The 19,797-nt window shown below is 42.7% G+C and overlaps 1 protein-coding gene across 1 annotated transcript in view; it reads left to right on the top strand.

The window, feature by feature from the left end:
* LOC134400659 (neuronal acetylcholine receptor subunit alpha-7-like) overlaps positions 1-19,797 on the top strand; it is a 113,043-nt gene that overhangs the window by 3,891 nt on the left and 89,355 nt on the right. The window lies entirely within an intron of this gene.

Below are 19,797 nucleotides of genomic sequence, written 5' to 3'. Positions count from 1 at the left end.
GTGCACAATATATTGGACTAAATTATACTCTCTTATCAGTTTCTCCTTTAATAGTAGCAAATACAATACATGAATACCACCAACCTTTAAGCAATAACATTTAGCTGTGCGTACACTAATGTATGACCTGAAAGTTCCTGGTTCAAATCTCCATGAACTCAATGAATGAGCTTGGGAAAACTACCGTCTCTCAGTCTTATTGTCCTACCCCCAATCTGTAATATGGAAATAAGCCTGCGTTACAGGATTTTCCTAAGTATATATGAAATATTTCTAGCTCTATTAATACTATGCATGATGGCAATTAGAGTGCAGTGCAATCCTATGCAGATCTACTCAGAAGTAAACCCAATTGAATTCAGTGTGGTTTTCTCCCAGATACGTGGGTGAGAGAATTGCATCCTAAAATCCATTAAAATCTGAGTTTTCAGCTGGATTTCAAGATTCTGCTGAAACAGAACTCCACAGTACGAATTATTTCAGACTTGTTCAGTGTTCTCTAGATGCTACCTCATGCAGGTGACATCATCAGTGTGTGCCAACTCCCAGAAGCTTCTTAGCAGCCTGCACAGTATACTATAGATTGGACATATCTAGAGTATAGGTATAGTATAATAATATTATCTCAACCCCTGCAAAGTCACTCAGAGGAGCAGGAGTAAATACTCATCTATCGCCTATAGGCTGCAGCTGAGCTTACCCTTTACATGTTTTTGTGCATGACATGTGGTGCATTCAGAATTGCACAGAAAGATGACAACTCTAGCTCCTATGGCCAGTGTGATATTAAATGAAATGGGGGAGTATTCATGGCCATTGTGCAGGCTTTACAGACTATGCAGCAGGGATCAGATTCTCCCTATCTTATCGTGCCTTAACTTCATGGGATTGGTGGTCTACAGAGTTGGGCCAATCCAAGATTACAGCCTGCCCAGGAAGCTCTTGTCTCTGCTGCACAACAATGATGTCATAGTACAGGAACCTCTGGAAGCTGGCAAGGGTCCTGTTTCAAGCACAAGCTGCCAGTGAACCACAGAATTATGTGTCCATCTAATTCCTAATTTATCTGCAGAATTGCTCTGGCTGGGTTTCATCCATCCAAACTGATGGATGGTGACAGTCTAAGTAGCATTTTGCAACAGGAGAAAGGGAAGCTACTTTCCTTAAACATTTCCATTTTGTTGAACATGCTATTTCTGCTCTTTAGGAACAGTAGGTGAGTAAGTAATGATGGATGGTCAGATGCTGTAGGAAGGCAAAGAAAGGGGGAACAGACAATGAATTCAGTGGATCTAGCACTGAGTGTGAACGACCAGAAGGTAAACAGCTTTAATTAATTTGGCATTCCAACATTGGTCTAGTCTGGTTTGTTGCAGGGCCACCCCTCACCATTAGGCAGGATGAGGCACCCACCACTGAGCAGTCTCTGACAACTTTGGGCAATCCCTGGTTTGTTGTGTGATTAGGGACCCAAAGAGGCAACTTATTCCCAAGGCTGGGACCAGCACCTGACAAAGTTGGGCTCATGGCCCATGAACATTTGAAGGACCCACTAAGCTCAGCTCCAGCACATTCACTATTCCACCATTCTGCTATTTTTCTGGCACTCAGACCAGTCTTTTCCTTGCTGGGAGTGATGGGAGTTGTAATCTAACACAACTGGAGGGCACTAGGTTGGAGAAGGCTGCAGTAGACCAATGGAAACTGTGGATTCAGGATTTCAGAAGTGACAGGAGAGGTGCTTCCCTCACAGGAAATTTTGTTTATGTGTAATTCTGTCCTTATGTAACAGTCCATTTAAGCCAGGACTTTTTTGCGGGGGGGGGGGGGAGGGGGTAAGTGTGAGAGTCTGGTCGCCTCTTTATCCCAGGGCGAACCCCGGGATCGTCCCTGTGAGTCCACATGACGCACAGGGGATCCCGGGACCAGGGAGGGATCATCCCTCCCTTGCCCCGGGATAGAGCCCTCCCCTTTGGGCCCGCTTTTTCTGTGGCTTCAGGCTGAGCCTGAGACGGCAGAATGTGTGGCCCGTTGCTGCGGTTTGACCCAGCTCCGCGCGATGCTATGCACAGGGCGCAGCGCTCCTCAGGAGCGCTGCGCCTATTGGGGGTAGGGTGAAGGGAGCGGGGAAATTAAGTTAAATTAAAAAAAAGACCTACCTTAAGCACACGAGCGTTCATGCACTGCTTCTCCTTTAAAAATAAAAAATGGCAGGTGTGACGCCTCTCTTCCTGAGGTCATCATGCCTCACGTGTAAACGGAGGAGGGATCTCACGATAATCACATCGCAGGATCTTCCCTCCTCCATCATGGAATAAAAGGTAGGTCTATCTGAGGCCTCAGAGCCACTTACAGAATGTCTGTTCTGACCTAACACTAATCTACCTCGCTGCTGTGATTAAAGGTCACTGACTTAGCTGTGAATTCTCAAAGAGAGAGGTAATTACCTCCAGGCTCACCACTTTCAAGTTTCATTAAGGGTATCCTGTATACCTGATCTGGTGAGGGTTCACCCTCTCCCCTTTCATGTAGTCTTCTCCAATCTCTTGCTGGAAGGAAGCAGGCACTGCAAATCTCAGCTAAATTTGCCAAACTGGAGTCCAGAGAATGTGCTGGGACTGTTCCTGCCATTTCTTCCCTGCTTCTTTCATTCTCCATCATCTGCAGCGGCAAATGGCCCTTCATGTTTGCCTAAATACAGGTGTCAAAGGAGGGCAGAGAAAAAGACCTGGGAAGAAATGTGTGGAAGCAGCTATGGGTACCTCATCTGCTGCTTTCTCAGTGCACGTAAATGTAAACACAAAAGACTCAGGCACCAAAAGAGCACTGCCCTGCGGGGAAAACAACTCAGGCTCATCTCCATAGTCCAAGCCCATTAAAATTAATGTAGCTTGTGACAATGGAATACTTTGGAGATCAGCATCCCAGTCAAGCAAGAATTATGAGGCTCCATGATATTACAAAATGCCCTTAGTGCTATAATAAATTAGGTCAGGCCTGCCAACTTGTGACCTGCCAAGCTGAACATGTCCCATCGATTGTGGCCTGCCAGGTGTTGAACAACCCTTCAGTTTGTGTAATCCCAGGCAGGCAATGTCAATAACAGTTTATAAAGCCTTGGTGACCTGTTATACACATCTGGTAGGCTGCGTAAGGCATAATGGATCGCAAGTTAGGTAAGCTTAATTTGGATTGACAGAATGGTCCATATCAGAGAGGCCATGGAAATCTTACCCAAGAGGTGTGGAAGGTCAGTCTATGTAGAATTAGAAGCAGAGTGGCCACTTCTGAGTCACCAAAAAAAGAGGACATTCATCACCAAAAAGGGGAAATCATTTTGCAAATGCTAACTTACATGTATTGATGTAAATTTAGAAGTAATTGTTACATTAGAATTAATGATTTAGAAATAATTGTTATATTGAATGGAAATAAAATACAGAATATAAACTGCTTAGGGATTTTAATATAGAAAGTGGTAAACACACACACACTACAGTACATCCCACCATAGTGTGGAAGTGTGGGACCAGATGATTAAGGGGCTGGAGCATCTCTCCTATGAGGGAAGGTTACACCAACTGGGATTGTTTAGCTTGGAGAAGAGGAGGCTAAGGGGAGACATGACTGAGGTGTACAAAATTATGGAGAATGTGGGTAGGGAGACATTTTTCTCCCTCTCTCAAAATACTAGAACCCGGGGTCATCCCATGAAACTGATTGGTGGAAGATCCAGGACAAATAAAAGGAAGTACTTCTTCACACAGTATATAGTTCAGTTATGGAACTCACAGTACCACAGGATGTGGTGATGGCCACCAATCTGGATGGCTTTAAAAGGGGGTTGGATAAGTTCCTGGAGGCAAAGGCTATCAATGGCTACTAGCCCTGATGGTTGTGTGCTATCTCAAGTATTCGAGGCAATAAGCCTGTGTGCAACAGCTGCTGGGGAACATGGGTGGGAGGGTGCTGTTTATTTATTTATTTATTACATTTTTATACCGCCCAATAGCCAAAGCTCTCTGGGAGGTTCACAAAAATTAAAACCATAATAAAACAACCAACAGGTTAAAAGCACAAATACAAAATACAGTATAAAAGCACAACCAGGATAAAACCATGCAGCAAAATTGATATAAGATTAAAATACAGAGTTAAAACAGTAAAATTTAAATTTAAGTTAAAATTAAGTGTTAAAATACTGAGTGAATAAAAAGGTCTTCAGCTGGCGACAAAAGGAGTACAGTGTAGACGCCAGGCGGACCTCTCTGGGGAGCTCATTCCACAACCGGGGTGCCACAGCGGAGAAAGCCCTCCTCCTAGGAGCCACCTGCCTCACTTCCTTTGGCAGGGGCTCACGGAGAAGGGCCCCTGTAGATGATCTTAAGGTCCGGGCAGGTACATATGGGAGGAGGCGTTCCTTCAAATAACCTGGCCCCAAACTGTTTAGGGCTTTAAATGTCAATACCAGCACTTTGAATCGGGCCCGGAGCTGGACTGGCAGCCAATGAAGTTGTAAAAGGACTGGCTTAATGTGATTTCGCCAGCCAGTCCCTGTTTTATACCAGCTGCCCTGTTTTATACCAGCTGAAGCTTCCGGACCGTTTTCAAAGGCAGCCCCACGTATAACGCATTGCAGTAATCCAAATGAGAGGTTATCAGAGCATGGATAACTGTAGCTAGGCTATCTCTGTCCAGATAAGGGCGTAGTTGGTATATCAACCTAAGCTGATAAAAGGTGCTCTTTGCCACTGAGTTCACCTGTGCCTCAAGTGACAGTTCTGGATCCAAGAGCACCCCCAAACTAAGGACCCAATCCTTTAGGGGGAGTGCAACCCCGTCCAGGACAGGGCAAACATCACCTCGCCGGACAGATGAACCACCCACTAACAGTACCTCTGTCTTGTCTGGATTGAGTCTCAGTTTGTTAATCCAGTCCATTACCGTGCCCAGGCACTGGTTCAGAACAGTCACTGCCTCACCTGGGTTTGATGAAAAGGAAAGGTAGAGCTGGGTATCATCCGCATATTGATGACACCTCAGTCCACATCTCCGGATAACCTCCCCCAGCGGCTTCATGTATATGTTAAACAGCACAGGGGATAAAATAGAGCCCTGTGGAACCCCATGGCTTAGGAGCCACGGCACAGAGCAATAATCCCCCAGCACCACCTTCTGGTATCGGTAATCCAAGTAGGAGCGGAACCACTGCAACGCAGTACCTCCAACTCCTAGCTCAGACAACCTATCCAGAAGGATACCATGGTCGATGGTATCGAAGGCCGCTGAGAGGTCCAGGAGAACCAATAGGGTCGCACTCCTCCTGTCTCTCTCCCGACAGAGGTCATCCCACAGGGCGACCAAGGCAGTTTCCGTTCCAAAACCAGGCCTGAAACCCGATTGAAATGGATCTAGATAATCTGTTTCATTCAAGAGTGCCTGGAGTTGTCCTGCAACCACCCGCTCAAGCACCTTGCCCTGGAAAGGGATATTAGCCACCAGCCTGTAGTTGTTAACAACCTCTGGGTCCAGATTAGGCTTCTTCAGGAGTGATCTAATTACCACCTCTTTTAAAGAGGCCGGCACCACTCCCTCTCTCAAGGAGGCATTTACAACCTCCTGGACCCAGCTGGCGATCCTCTCCTTATTTGATGTAATGAGCCACGAGGGTGAAGGGTCAAGCACACAGGTGGTCGACCGGACTTGGCCAAGCACCTTGTCCACATCCTCAGGCCTCAATAACTGAAACTCATCCAAGGAAACTGAGCTTGATGGCGCTCTGAACGCCTCTACTAGTACTCTGAACGTACTACTAATCACCATCCTGGGGGTCCTCAACACCAGGTCCGAAACAACCTCCGTCAGCACAGGCAGGGAGACTGTTGGGCAGCCAGGTGGACGGTACACCAGCAGAATCCCTAATCTGTCTTGAGTACCCAACACACAGTACAAACACTCAAGATCAGCACTTGACTGAACAGGAAGCCTAGAGAGGGAGATTGTATTCCTATAGACCACGGCAACCCCCCCTCCTCGGCCCTCGAGTCTGTGCTGGTGCTGCACCGAGTACCCAGGAGGGCAGAGCTGGGTGAGAGTAACCCCCCCAGTTCACCCCCCCAGGTCTCAGTGATACATACCAGGTCAGCCCCCTAATCCACAATCAGATCATGGATGAGGGAGATTTTGTTTTGGACTGTTGCATGTCCTTTTAGTTCATCCCTGGCCGATGTCTGATTGGTCACTGTGTGAACAGAGTGCTGGACTAGATGGACCCTTGGTCCAGCATGGCACTTCCTATGTTCTTATGATGACCTGTGTGATTTGCTCAATCTGCTGTCCAGGTGCTGTTGATGGGCACTTTCAAGGTCCAGCTCTTCCTTCTGATGATTATCTTTAAATTGGACTTGGACTGGTGAGGCATTCAAATACAGAATATCATCAAAATAAAGGACAGTACTCTCTGGCAGACCTTCAAATAGAGGACTCTGGAAAAGAAGGCACATGGCCACTATAGATCGTTATACAGGACACACAGGATTGTATCAATGTTAGTCCTACTTTGAGTAGACTCCTTGAAATGAATGGGACTTAAGTTAGACTAACATTGGATACTACCCTCATGCTTCCTGTTAAGATGACGGTGTGGGGCAATTTCCTTCTATGACAAAATCATTTGTGGCAACAAGGCATTATTATTCTATACAGTTTTCCTGTATAGAATGTAATACAGATGAACAATGAAGGAAAAGACTCATTAATGTGACAGCTTCTGTACAGTGTCAGCAGCAATGTGTCAGGCTAGCAGCCAAGTCTGTGAGTAGTCTTTTCACATAGTTCAAGGTGCATTTATTTTAAATTTTAAAAAAATCTGCCTCAGGCACTGATTTGGCAAATCAAGTACAGTATGTGCTTAACTTTGTAGTCATTGCCATGTAGGCCATTTGTATCCGCAAAGGAGCCTCGGGTGCATTTGATCACCTTAGGACAGACTTCCCCAACCTAGTGTCCAGATGTGTCCAGATGTGTTGAACTGCAACTTCCATGATTCCTAGTCAGCGGTAAATGAAGACAGGGCTCTTGAACCTTTAATAGCTGTATGAGCCAGTGTGGTGTAGTGGTTAGAGTGTTGGACTGGGACTCAGGAGATCTGGGTTCTAGTCCCCACTCAGCCATGAAGCTCACAGCCTTCTCCTTGGAGGCTCAAATGGCGCATCTTTCATTGTTTAAGGTGAATAAGCTGGATGAAGCCTTTCTTGGACAGAGATAGCCTGGCTGCAGTTATTCTCCTGTGAAGTCCTGTTTCAGTTAGTAGAATGTGTTCAGCGTGGCGTGGCCCTTGCAGATGATTTGGAAACCCCAGGTAGTATATAACATGGAAGCTTGCTTACTAACTGGTATAAGATGCTTCAGGGATACATGAAAAAAACAGAGGAAGAATTCAGGGGAAAGCATAGTTTTATTAAAAATGACTTTACTAGAAAGTACTATGTAAAACGAGGCTTATCAGAATCTTTCATAGCAATCTAGTGAGAAAGCCTGAATAAAAATATGGATTGGAAAAGCTCCAGATTCCAGTGTGCTAAAACTTCTTGAATTCCCCCCCACCCTAAATATTACACCAGGGACCAGGAGCATGGAACACATTTGCCAGTTTTAAAATCACACTGGCTTCTACTTCATTTTTGGACCCATTTCAAACTGCTTTAAAAGCTTGGGATCGGGGTGCCTCAAGAGCCATGTTAGCCTGTTCAGCTATTAAGAATGCCCTTTGTTTGAGGCATTGACCTGTAGTAGGGCCTTTTCAGGTGGTGCTCCAAGTCTAGAGGGCTCTCCCCAGAGAGGCTCATAAGGCACAGAGTCAGGTATATTTTTGAAGCCAAGTGAAGACCTTTTTATTTGCCCAGTTTTTTAAAAATATATTTTTTTATTATTATTCATCTGGACCCTGTAAAATTCTATAAAGGAAGCACAGTGATTGCATAATAAAAGCCTACTCTGGAAGCACCTCTAGAGAAATTTGAGGGGACTGCTGGAATGGTGAAACAGGGTCATAAAATGCGCTTTGTGGTTAATTGTCTGGATATTATGGACCTCTTCTGTGGCGTGCAACTGGAATTCACATACTTCAGTAAATAAGTTACCACATTATCCTCTCTCTCTCTCTCTCTCTCTCTCTCTGGGATCTGCAGCAAAATTGGGGAATGCTTCTGTTCATGGTTCCAGCCAGCCAGCCAGCCTTGCTCCCTTCCAGGATATTCCATTCCATCCACATTGCCATAGGTAACAATGTGTCCTCTTTTAGAGAGGACAGACTTCTATTTGAAGGGCTGTCCAGTCCAAGTCTGGTATAAAGATAAAGGACTTTCAGAAGGAAGAGCTGGGATGTACTGTATTTATATTTAAATTATAGTAATGATTTCTAAATGTGCATCTATTCTCATAAATTAGCATATGCAAATTGCATAGAAATAAGCATCCCCTTTAGTCCTTTTGTGGAGTGTCCTCTTTTTGGGGGTGGTTCACAAGTGGCTAGTTCAAACAGTCACCCCCCCTTTTAAAAACACACACAAAGGAAGTTGTTGCTTTAGCACACACAGACTGGTAAGGCCTGTTTAATTGTTTTATAATAATAATAATCACTCATTGTGTAGATTCATTGAGTTTGCTAGAAATGTAGGTGCTTCTGGGGAACATATCCAACATGCTCCTGCAGCTGTTTATTCCCAGGGGAAGAGTGATAGCATTAGACAAGTTGTGTTTCAGGGCAGTTGAAAGTTATTCCTTATTTTCTCATAGAGTTGCAATTTAACACATTAGGAAGGAAACAAACATCCCATTTAGCCACCAGCAGAATCCACATAAGGTCAAATACTCTAGATAGGTAAGAAATTATTTGACTGGAAAATAGATGTTGCTTCTGGCTTTGCTTGAAGAATAAGAGGTTGCATTACCACCTTACTGCACATTTATGTTTGTGGTGTGAATTTTAACACATCTCTCAACTTTTAACACATCTTTTTGCTTGCTTTAAAGGCTCTCCAAGGACATTTCTCAATAATGGTAATGGAGTAGCTATAGATTTGGATGGTGAATACATACGGGATAAAATTGGGCCCGGGATAATCTTGTATTTAATCAGGAGGAATTATTTAGAAGTGGTTTCTTTTTGAATCATTTCTCAGGATTTGCGAAAACACTCGTATTATCCAATGATTTATATAACTCAATGAATTTCCATGACATGAAATTGAGGAATGTCATAGTAATTTAAAGTTTATGGCCTCTTTGTGGTGTAGTTAAAGAACTTCCATGCATCTACGAAGCTACCTACAGCAGCAATCTGGGCCCACCTGTCCTAGAAACATGTGGGAGAAATTCTGTTTGATTGCATCCACACATTTCCTGTAGTTTATGGTCTGATTCAGTGGTGTGGGAGCTGCACCTCTATGGTCTAATCCCATCTAAATGTTGCCAACATGGCATCAAACAAGACTACATAATAGCAGTTCCCACAGAGCTGGTTGGGATGACACATGAATAGGGTCTGTGATTCCAAACTGTGGATGTGATCAGCTTCTAGCAGATCTGAAGACTAACACTGGACAGTTTTATCATAGAAATACCTGTTTATTTGCTTACATATGTGTTTCTGAGAATTCTGTGTGGGGATTAGAAAGCAGGAGGCATTGTAATTGTTCTGCGTTGAGGGAAAAGAAATGGGGGAGGGGTGGGGAGGAACAGGTGGTCCAGTGAGCCTCTGCCTTCCTGGACCCAAGAAGCTGCAAAATAAAGACAAATAGTTTAAAAAAAAAAACTAAAGTAGGCATGGGTGTACAAGGAGCAGGGCCTCATTAAATGACTTTGAGGTATACTGTTGTTTACCTTCCTACACTTGAAATCTAATAATCTAAGAGACCACCTCCTGGGACAATGGATGGAAAGGTAGTCTCTATGTTTGTAAAAGATTTGTGTAAGGAATGTTCAGCTCAGTCTAGTTTTGTGGGTTAAGGGATGCTGGTGGGTTAAGGAAGGTGGTGGCAGCAACAGCAAATGCTGGCAGTGGTAGCAACAGTTCAGAAAGCAAACCCAGCTTTTGCGTTATAGATAACAGAGACTTTCTGCCTGAGGCTCAGAGCTAAGCTAATAGGGCTGTGAAGAAAAGATAAGCAGTTGTTCGAACAGCTTCTAAGTTTTGAGTTGGTCGGGGAAATTGGGTGACCTCCACTCAACTCCTTTATAAAGCTGGCTTCTTATTCTGATCAGATATGCTACAGTAAATAAAAGGGCATTGCAAAAGACATTGTAAAAAAGTACTTTATTTTGTCTGAATTGTAACTTTAAAAATAATAAATTAAATCAAACTATTCTGTTCAGTTCTCAGGATACCAGGCACATTATGACTTTCTTAAATCAAATATCTTCTGTAAAGCAATCAGCTTGAATCCCACATATAGATTGTCATGGGTGATGATTTCATTTGTGTGTACCCCAACCTTCCTCACTCTGGAACCTTTCCAATGTTTGTAACTACAGCTCCCATTAGCCCCTGCCAATATGGCCAGTTGTCAAAGATGAGGGGAGCTGAACTCTAAATCATCTGGAGGAGGCCATGTTGGGGAAGGCTAGTGTGCACTGCATATGTAAAAATAGTGAATTACATATGTATAGCATTGTCACACTTTAAGATCTAGATTGGGATTCACTCAAAATCCTACATGGAAGTGATGTCTTTGTAGGCATTTTGTCATGTTTGAGGTGACCTGTAGCCCTTCATAGTTTTAAATGAGTATCCTAGTTATGGATTACCAATAAACTGAGACTCAATCCAGACAAGAAGGAGGTACTGTTAGCGGGTGGTTCTCCTGTCTGGCTAGGTGATGTTCACCCTGTTCTGGATGGGGTTGCACTCCCCCTAAAGGATCGGGTTCATAGTTTGGGGATGCTCTTGGATCCAGAACTGTCACTTCAAGCAAAGGTGAACTCAGCGGCAAAGAGCACCTTTTATCAGCTTAGGCTGACATACCAACTGTGCCCTTATCTGGACAGAGATAGCCTGGCTACAGTTATCCATGCTCTCACAACCTCTCGTTTGGATTACTGCAATGTGTTATATGTAGGGCTGCCTTTGAAAACAGTCCGGAAACTTCAACTGGTACAAAACAGGGCAGCACGTTTATTAACAGGGACAGGCCAATGAGATTACATCACGCCAGTCCTTTTCCAGCTTCACTAGTTGCCAGCCCAGGTCCGGGCCCAATTCAAAGTGCTGGTATTAACATTTAAAGCCCTAAACGGCTTGGGGCCAGGCTATCTGAAGGAACGCCTCCTCCCATATGTACCTGCCCGGACCCTGAGGTCATCCTCAGGGGTCCTTCTCTGTGAGCCCCTGCCAAAGGAAGTGAGGCAGGTGGCTACCAGGAGGAGGGCCTTCTCTGTTGTGGCACCCCGGCTGTGGAATGAGTTCCCTAAGGAGGTTCACCTGGTATCTATACTATATTCTTTCAGATGCCAGGTGAAGACCTTTTTATTCTCTCAGCATTGTAACAGTCTATAAATTTCATTTTATTTTTGCTATTTTAAATTTGTATTTCTTCACTGCTGCTGATTTTATCCTGGCTGTGCTTTTATATTGTATTTTATATCATGTTTTTATACTGTTTGTTTTATACTTTGAATGGTTTTAATTTTTGTGAACCGCCCAGGGAGCTCCAGCTATTGGGCGGTATAAAAATGCAATAAATAAATACATTTTCAAAAATGAAGTATAAAAACCTAGCATTAAGTGTGAAAGGGTCTACTCTAAGTAGTATTACTACTACTACTACTACTACTACTAATTTATTTCTTACCTGCCTCTCCATTCTGATCGAGGCGGGGAACGGGAGTAAATATACAATACATAAAAACTGAATTAAAACATAATATACATTGTTAAAACATCCTAAAATCATTTTAAAAACATCCTAAAATTACACTGGATAGGCCTTCCATAAGAGATCAGTCTTAACAGCTTTCTTAAATTTTTTAATAATAATAATTTATTTACTAACTCTGGATATAGCACACACATAAGTAATTTTAGCAGTTCTAATGCCTGGTGGCTTGTGACTAATTCTCCACAATGTGATAAACCTTTATTTGGGCTGTACCACTTCAAATTGCAGGTGAGAATACACAGTGAATATTCAATTAAAAAAAAATCTGTCCACATAGGAAACTGAAGCTCTGTACATGTTGCATTTTACTTGTACACTGGCCATGAATACAGGGAAGCAGTATCATGCCTGTAGTCTTACATGTGCTTAGTATAATGTATACACAGAGCCTATGTACATAAATATTAGTTCCACTTATATGATTGGGAACCTTGCAAAGACACGTTTCTTCCCATTCATATGTGCATTAGCCATGTGCATGTTAGTGCTGAATGCATGTAGAAGGAGGACAAGAGCTGATGGGTGTGATCCTGTTCCCTAATTCTCCATGAGTGCATTTAAGTGTAGACAGCCCTTATAAGCCAAAGAGACCCATTCTAGCCTAGCTGTGGCCCCAACATGCTTATTTTATATTTGATGGACATTTTCTGGTTGAAGGAATTGTGAAGAGTATGATCCCTGCACCTGTAGTTAGCAGTGGTAACGGTCCAGGGACAGGTGTGCAGCACAATTCTATGGTGGTCTTCTCAGAAATGTCCTATTGAGTTTATAGGTAAGTGTGTAAAGCAGGGGTGGACAACTTGTAAGCCAAAATAACTGGAGGGCCAGAAGCCCAGTCCTGGTGTCTAAATGGAATTGCAGTCTTAACTTTGATGCAAGGAATTTGCTGAGAACCAAAGAATCATAGAATCATAGAATAGCAGAGTTGGAAGGGGCCTACAAGGCCATCGAGTTCAACCCCCTGCTCAATGCAGGAATCCACCCTAAAGCATCCCTGACAGATGGTTGTTCAGCTGCCTTTTGAATGCCTCTAGTGTGGGAGAGCCTACAACCTCCCTAGGTAACTGATTTGTACATTGTCGTACTGCTCTAACAGTCAGGAAGTTTTTCCTGATGTCCAGCTGAAATCTGGCTTCCTTTAACTTGAGCCCGTTATTCCGTGTCCTGCACTCTGGGAGGATCGAGAAGAGATCCTGGCCCTCCTCTGTGTGACAACCTTTTAAGTATTTGAAGAGTGCTATCATGTCTCCCCGCAATCTTCTCTTCTCTTCTCCAGGCTAAACATGCCCAGTTCAGTAATTGAAAGCTTGCCGGTGAGCAATTTGGAGAACAGTATAGGACAAGATTAAAACTAGTGTGCCAATTTGGCCTGGTACTTCTTTTTCTTCTTACCAAATCTTCTTTGAAATCTTCCCAAGCTCCAGACAGATCCCCAAAGGTCCTTGTTATTCAGACGACAACATAATTTGATCAGACAAATAAGGTCACAACTCCTTTTACTGAAATATTCTTTAAAGTGACATTGAACTTTAGAATTATTCATAGGCATTCCACCTGGAAACTTAAAAGTGCTTCTCGGAGCCCAGGGATGCTTCCTGAGGAGGCTTTCATTATGCAATCGCCCTATGATATTCATGGAATTTTACAGGAGGTCCAGATGTCATTGTCTTCCACTTGTAAACCTCCTGCATTTCCCCACCCCTTTTTCCGTTGTCTTTTCCTTACCAAAGAAAATCTGCTAGGGAAGAAAAGAGAGAATACCTGCACAATGCTTTCAGATTGGTAGTGCTTGAAGCCCTCTGTCTGGAATTATCCTTACTCTCTTAACTCTCATTTGAACCTCTAGTCTCAGATTCTTCATTTTTAAAAATGCCCTTAAAGTGTTTTTTCCTGACATCTCTCATGTCCACTGACATAATTTCCATACTAACAGCTCTCCCTGTAGTCCCAATAATGCATCTCAAAGTCATTTAAAGGAACAAATTCTAGGCTTAAGTGGGCAGGAGTGTGAGAAGGAAATGAAAACTAGGAGAGAGAAATGAGCAAAGAGGAAAGGTACACAAGGCCAGCAGCTGCAAAAGCGAGGAATGCTGAGCATATATTATCTTGGTGTCAGATAATCCATGAAATCTTTGGCTGCAGATCTCTAAACCTAACCAATATATTAGCTGGATTGCATCGAAGACACTGCAAATATTAGGTGTGAGTATTTTTCTCCAGGGAGAGGCTGTTTTCCTTGCATCTGTGTGAATCACTATGACCTGTGTTCTGTCGTTAACCCCAACCTGAGGCTCATACTAGATGTGACAGAGATGAAGTAACAGCAATCCAGACTCTTTAAAGTTTTGCAAAGAGCAGTCATGGGAAAAGAGTCAATCTGGATTGGGGCCATGGGGAAGGGGTTAACCCTTTCTTTTGCAAAACCTTCCTGATGAAAACTGCCTGCTCCATTCCCCTGCAAAGCTGCTATCCTGTTGGGAACAACGTACATTTTAACATACATCTGGGCATGTTGGTATATCTCTTGCACCACAAAACAACATCACAAAATATGTTAGCCTGGCATTCCAGAGATAACACCAACTTTTCAGAAAGGTTTATTAGTACAAATGCTTTGGCTTGGGCATAAACCTTGTTTGCACTCTGATGTTTCGTTCCCAACTGTCTGTTAACTGAAAAGTGAGATGGAAAAGCACTATTGCCAGATCAGGATGAACATCTCTAATCCAGGCTAACCCTGGTATTATCTCCATTAACTGAACATTGAGGACAGCAACAAAAATTAGTTACTCTTTGTGACATGCTTTTTTCAGCTCCCAGGATACAAAACATGCTACCGCCTACTCTTCCTGTTTTACCCTCTTTAGATTAGTTTTAAAACCACTCTTGATCACTCATTTGCCCAGTTTTGGTTAGCGGCAGAAAGCGCAACATTTGCTTTATTTTCTTCATAGATTACTGAGAGCATCGTGATTTATTCAACTATTTATTTAGCTTGCTGTATGTGTCTATCCCACTTTTCTGAGTAAGAACAAAAAATGGCTTACCAAAATTGGTAATACAAGAAATTGCAGCACTTTGGGGCGTGGGGTGAGGTGGAACTTAATAAATAAAGTTGATAGTCTGATTTTCCATATGTTCTTATGAAGTTTATTTTTCTCAGCAATTGTTTGGTCTTCCTTAGTTTCTCTTATTATGTTTTCTGTCCATTTTATGTCGATTTCACAGCCAGACCAAATATTTCTGGCTCCTCCTCTGATGGAGTATACATTGTGGACCTATCTATACTACTGCTTTAAAGCACTTTAAAGTGCTTTATAACAGTTTTGACAACTGTTGGGGCCCAGGACACACTGCATATACAGTTTTCAAAACGTTTTCAAAGTGCTTTAAAGCGCTTTAAAAGCAGTAGTGTAGATCCCCACCCCCAGTATCTCCTAAAGCAGGGTGGCAAACCATTTTCAGCCCAGGGGCCAAATTCCAATTTGGGAACGATATTCGGGACCACATTGCAACAAAGAGTGGAACTAGGGTGTTGTACAAGGCCAAAGGCAGATGTAGTTCTTACCAATTTGGACATTTCCCCAGCAAGCATAGAAAACACACTCCATTCTAAGCAAGTGTACTCAGGCATTAGCCCCAGCATAATAGGTCTTACTACTGTAAAAGCACAGCTCCATTCTGTGCATGGTATTTAAACTTTAATTGCCTTTAAATGTCCTCTTATCTACAGTCATTGATTGGAGATAACAGCAGACGAAGCTTGTGGCAGGTTGGAAGTTCGCCATCTTTGCCCTAAAGCTGCCTTCCCCCAACCTGGTGCCCTCCACATGTTTTTGAGTTCAACTCCGATTAGCAGTGAAAGTGGTTCTCAGGATGTTAAATATTTATTTTCACCAAGCCCACATGTTTTGGCCTGTTCTTTATTTTAAGGCCTTCCTAAGGGGGTTGTTAGAAGGTAGTGTTGGCAGAATTTCCTCTAGCAAAATAATTGTCTTACCATAGGAGAATTCAGGGCCGGGCAAAGCTAGTAATAGGCCCGGCCCAGATAGGAAATGTAGGCCCCATTTCAAACAGCTCATTAAGTATTTTTTAATCAGTTCTAAATATATATGAACTAGAATGATTTATAAAAAAGGTAATGGCAAACACTTTTATTCAAGATGTACATAAAACATCACTTCTTCACATTCAGAAATGCTTTACGTGCTTTTCTTTAGGCAAATTCATCAACAACAGAAAAATCAAACAACTTTGCCTTGGTAATGTTCAAAACTGCTAATCCATTCAAACGTTCTTGCACCATTGAGTAGGCCCCTCAAAATCATAGGCCCATACCAACTGCCCCCACTGCCCAGCCCTGGGAGAATTATGCAAGCAATTGCATCCTTGAAAAAGTGCACATGTGCAAAAGTAGCTTCTAAGTAACAAGGCCAAGGCCCAATCTACATGGGTGATTTAGTGCAGCGTCAGACCACATTGGGGTCATTCATGACAGATGATGTTGTCGGGCAGCTTCCCTCTCAAAAAGGCAGATGTTTGCAAATTCCATTTAGTGCATCTTTTTTCTTTAAACACAGCTCCCGTGCCCTTGTGCTGCAGTGTGCCCCATTCCCCCGAATTAAATCCTGCATATTGAGTGTGCCTAGGTGTGTGTTTGTGTCCTGGCTATGGCCTGGTCCCCCCAGCTGCTTTCAACACAAACTTCTTTTCACACTTAGCAGTAGTGCTATTTGGCTTTATTTTTTACTTTGCACTATTTCTCAGTTGCATTATTTCGGTGCTTTTGAGGGGCAGGTTAGAGCTTGATCTGCATTTCTGTAGAAAGAAGGCTACAAGATTGCTAGTTGCCAGTATTGATATTGTGCAATTATGCAGTATTGCAGTACCCTAAACGTCAGAATTGTCTCTTAAAAAATGAAGAAGTAGGTAGCCGTAAGTTGTTTGTCATCAGTTTTCCACAACCTCACAGTCACCTCTGCATATCATATTCCCCATCCTTTCCTCATGGTTTATCTGCTTTGGGAGAATAAGAATTTCACTTGCGCTTTCTGCCTCCTTAGGGAGGATGTTTCCCTGCTTTTTGGTGCTTGGTTGAAAACTGTAGAGCCTTAATGTTGTTTTGTAAACCACAGGTTTTTTGTTTAATGAATTTCATGACCATTTTGATTCAGAGAGGGTTTTTTTCTTTTGTACTTTAAACTGCCCTCCTTCCCTCAATCTTTCAGCAGTCTTATTGAAATTTTCAGGGTATGTAAAACCAACATTTCTTTCTGGCACATGCAAATTTCAGGAAGATTGGTGAAACATTTTTGATTTTATGTATGTTAGAATGACCACCCCTCAGTTACCCCTTTATAATGGTACAATGCTTTTTCTACTGTCCATCCTTAACTACAGGGGCATGGCAGTGTCTCTGTAAATTAGTGTGATGGCCAGAATTGAGTTATACTGTGGTAATAACTAATGTGGGGAACAGGGCTTCAATATTGCTGCTTTACAAACCTGATGGATGTGAGGGGATAGGTGTAGGGACGTTATTCATCTCTTCCATTAAACTTTCCTGAGCCGGGGATCATAGAACAGGGCAGGGTGCAAGCCCCTCTCATTTGGTGAGCAGCACCGACATGGCTGATGAAGTTCAATTCTACTTGCTGGACTCCGTCCACCCAACCCCAAAGTATAGCAGATTCAAGTCCTGTTTGATTAATGGAATCGGGTTTTTAGGTAGTACATGCTATACTTTCTGGGCTTTGTGTGCCGCTGTTGGAGCCAAGCAATTTCATGAAAATCTGCATATAACCTGAAAACATTTCCATGTAGATTGGTCCTAGGAGTAAGAAACCATATTTGCTACACACATTAGCATGTCTCCAGCTTCTGTTATGGTTTTCTTTGAAATGCAATGGTTAATCTTAATATTTTGGGGTGCAGATCTACACTACAATCAGAGTCCTTGTTACTGTGCAATTATTTGCATGTTTACTCAGAAATAAGTCCCACTATGTTCAATGGGCTTTGCTCCCTAGTAAGTGTATTTAGGATTGCAGCCTAAATCATTGTGTGTGCTTTTACCCAGGCAACTCTGCAAACTGTAGGTCAATGAGGGAGCTCTAACAGTATTCACACCAAACTATAATTCTCAGGATACTGGAGGAAAAGCCCTTGCCAATTAAACAGTTATAAAATTGATATAAATTTGTAAGGTAGATTTGCCCTGAAGTTGCATAAGCCACTTTTAATTTGGGGAATGGTTAATATATGTTAGCTTTTGACTAAAGGAAATTCTGCATTCAAGATTGTTAATTAACTTGGAAGTCTTCATGGAAAGTAATATTTAATTTGGTGATTTTTTTTGGAAATATTCTGAAGAGCAGCCTGCCCTCCAATGCAACCAACAATGGTATTGTTATGCATATTTTCATTACATCGTAAGTATTTTCCTGGCAGTTATAACCATCTGCAGCAAGAGTATATTCCCTTATAATTTCCCAGTCTTCTTCTTATGTAACATCCTCTATTATCTTTTTTATCCTTAGTTGCTTTATTGTATATTACATCTGCACGGGACGTGTGCCTTTACCGACATCCCCAAGTGACCTTTAACTCTGGTCACTGGAAATCAGGTCTCAATTGGGCCAGCTTTCCTTTGCCAAATGATAGGCTTTAATGTCCAGAAATAAAATAGGTTGTTTGTCTCCTTCATCAATATCCAAAGGATCCTGAAGATTCAACAAAGAAACGAGTTCCAAAGGTTGGGATCAAAATAGATTCTTCCATAAGTAAGCTAGATTAAAATTACTCTAACTAAAGACAAGGAATATTTAAATACAGAGCAAAATGTTTTTGATAGTTCTGATGAAATAATTATCACAGTTTTATCCATTCAGAAATGGGGTGTTTATGGTTCCCCTCCTCCCTGCACATTTTGCTATTAGTCCATTAAAAAACAAAACACATCCATGTAGTGCTAAGGATATTTATACAAGTGCTTGCAGTTGTAGGCAAATGCCACATTGCTGACTGCACCAAAGAACAAAAGCAGATGGAACACATTTATATCAGCGGGGATTAAGTGACATATGGTGGTAGCACGCTTTACATTCTTGGAAATCTGTAAAATTCACCAAGTAAGCCGTATGCCTTGCACATATCTGCCAAAGAGGATAAAATATCCTGCATTTTGGTAAGGCCATTTAGGCTGCTGCTCATTATGCTTGTACTCCGGGGTATTCCTATGGGTGTAATAGTATTCTCTGGGTCTCTACTGCAGAGAATAGCACATGTGGTTTGCTTCTTTATAGCCCTAGTACTGGGATTGCAACCCTAGTCACACTTAGTTGGAAGTAAATCCAAATGAGGACTTCTGTGTAAACATGCATAGTCTCTCATTGCATGGACTGCTACATCGGCACAATTGTTCCCCAACATATACCGTTGTACAGGTCTTCTAGAGATATTGTAAAATTGGGATACTGGGATGCAGTTCTAAACTACTAAAATTAGTGGTGCTTTTTGCGGATGTGAAGGGTGAGAAATAACGAGATGAGACACAAGAATGGGATTAAATATGGGCCACATTTATTTAAAGATCTGCAAAAGGGGGAAGGCCTAAGAGAGCATCATCTATTGGCCACTTCTCAGGCCATTGCTGGGATCGGGCAAGACATTCACTACTTATCAAGTGGCACCTGACGGGCTTTCCCCTCCTGGGTTAAGGAGGCCTTCCTGTGTCAAACACACACCCCAGGCTGCAGGGCTCTGAGTGGTTGAGGAGGGTTGTCCTCCAAGGTAATCCTTATCTCACCAGCTGGTGTCGCAAGGCTCCCAGTGGTGGGCCTCAGGCATTACCTATCACCAG

Source organism: Elgaria multicarinata, chromosome 6 (assembly GCF_023053635.1).
Source record: "Elgaria multicarinata webbii isolate HBS135686 ecotype San Diego chromosome 6, rElgMul1.1.pri, whole genome shotgun sequence".
NCBI classification, from domain to species: domain Eukaryota; kingdom Metazoa; phylum Chordata; class Lepidosauria; order Squamata; family Anguidae; genus Elgaria; species Elgaria multicarinata.
Note: the sequence above shows the minus strand (reverse complement) of the source record. Positions and strands in the feature narration are given on the sequence as shown.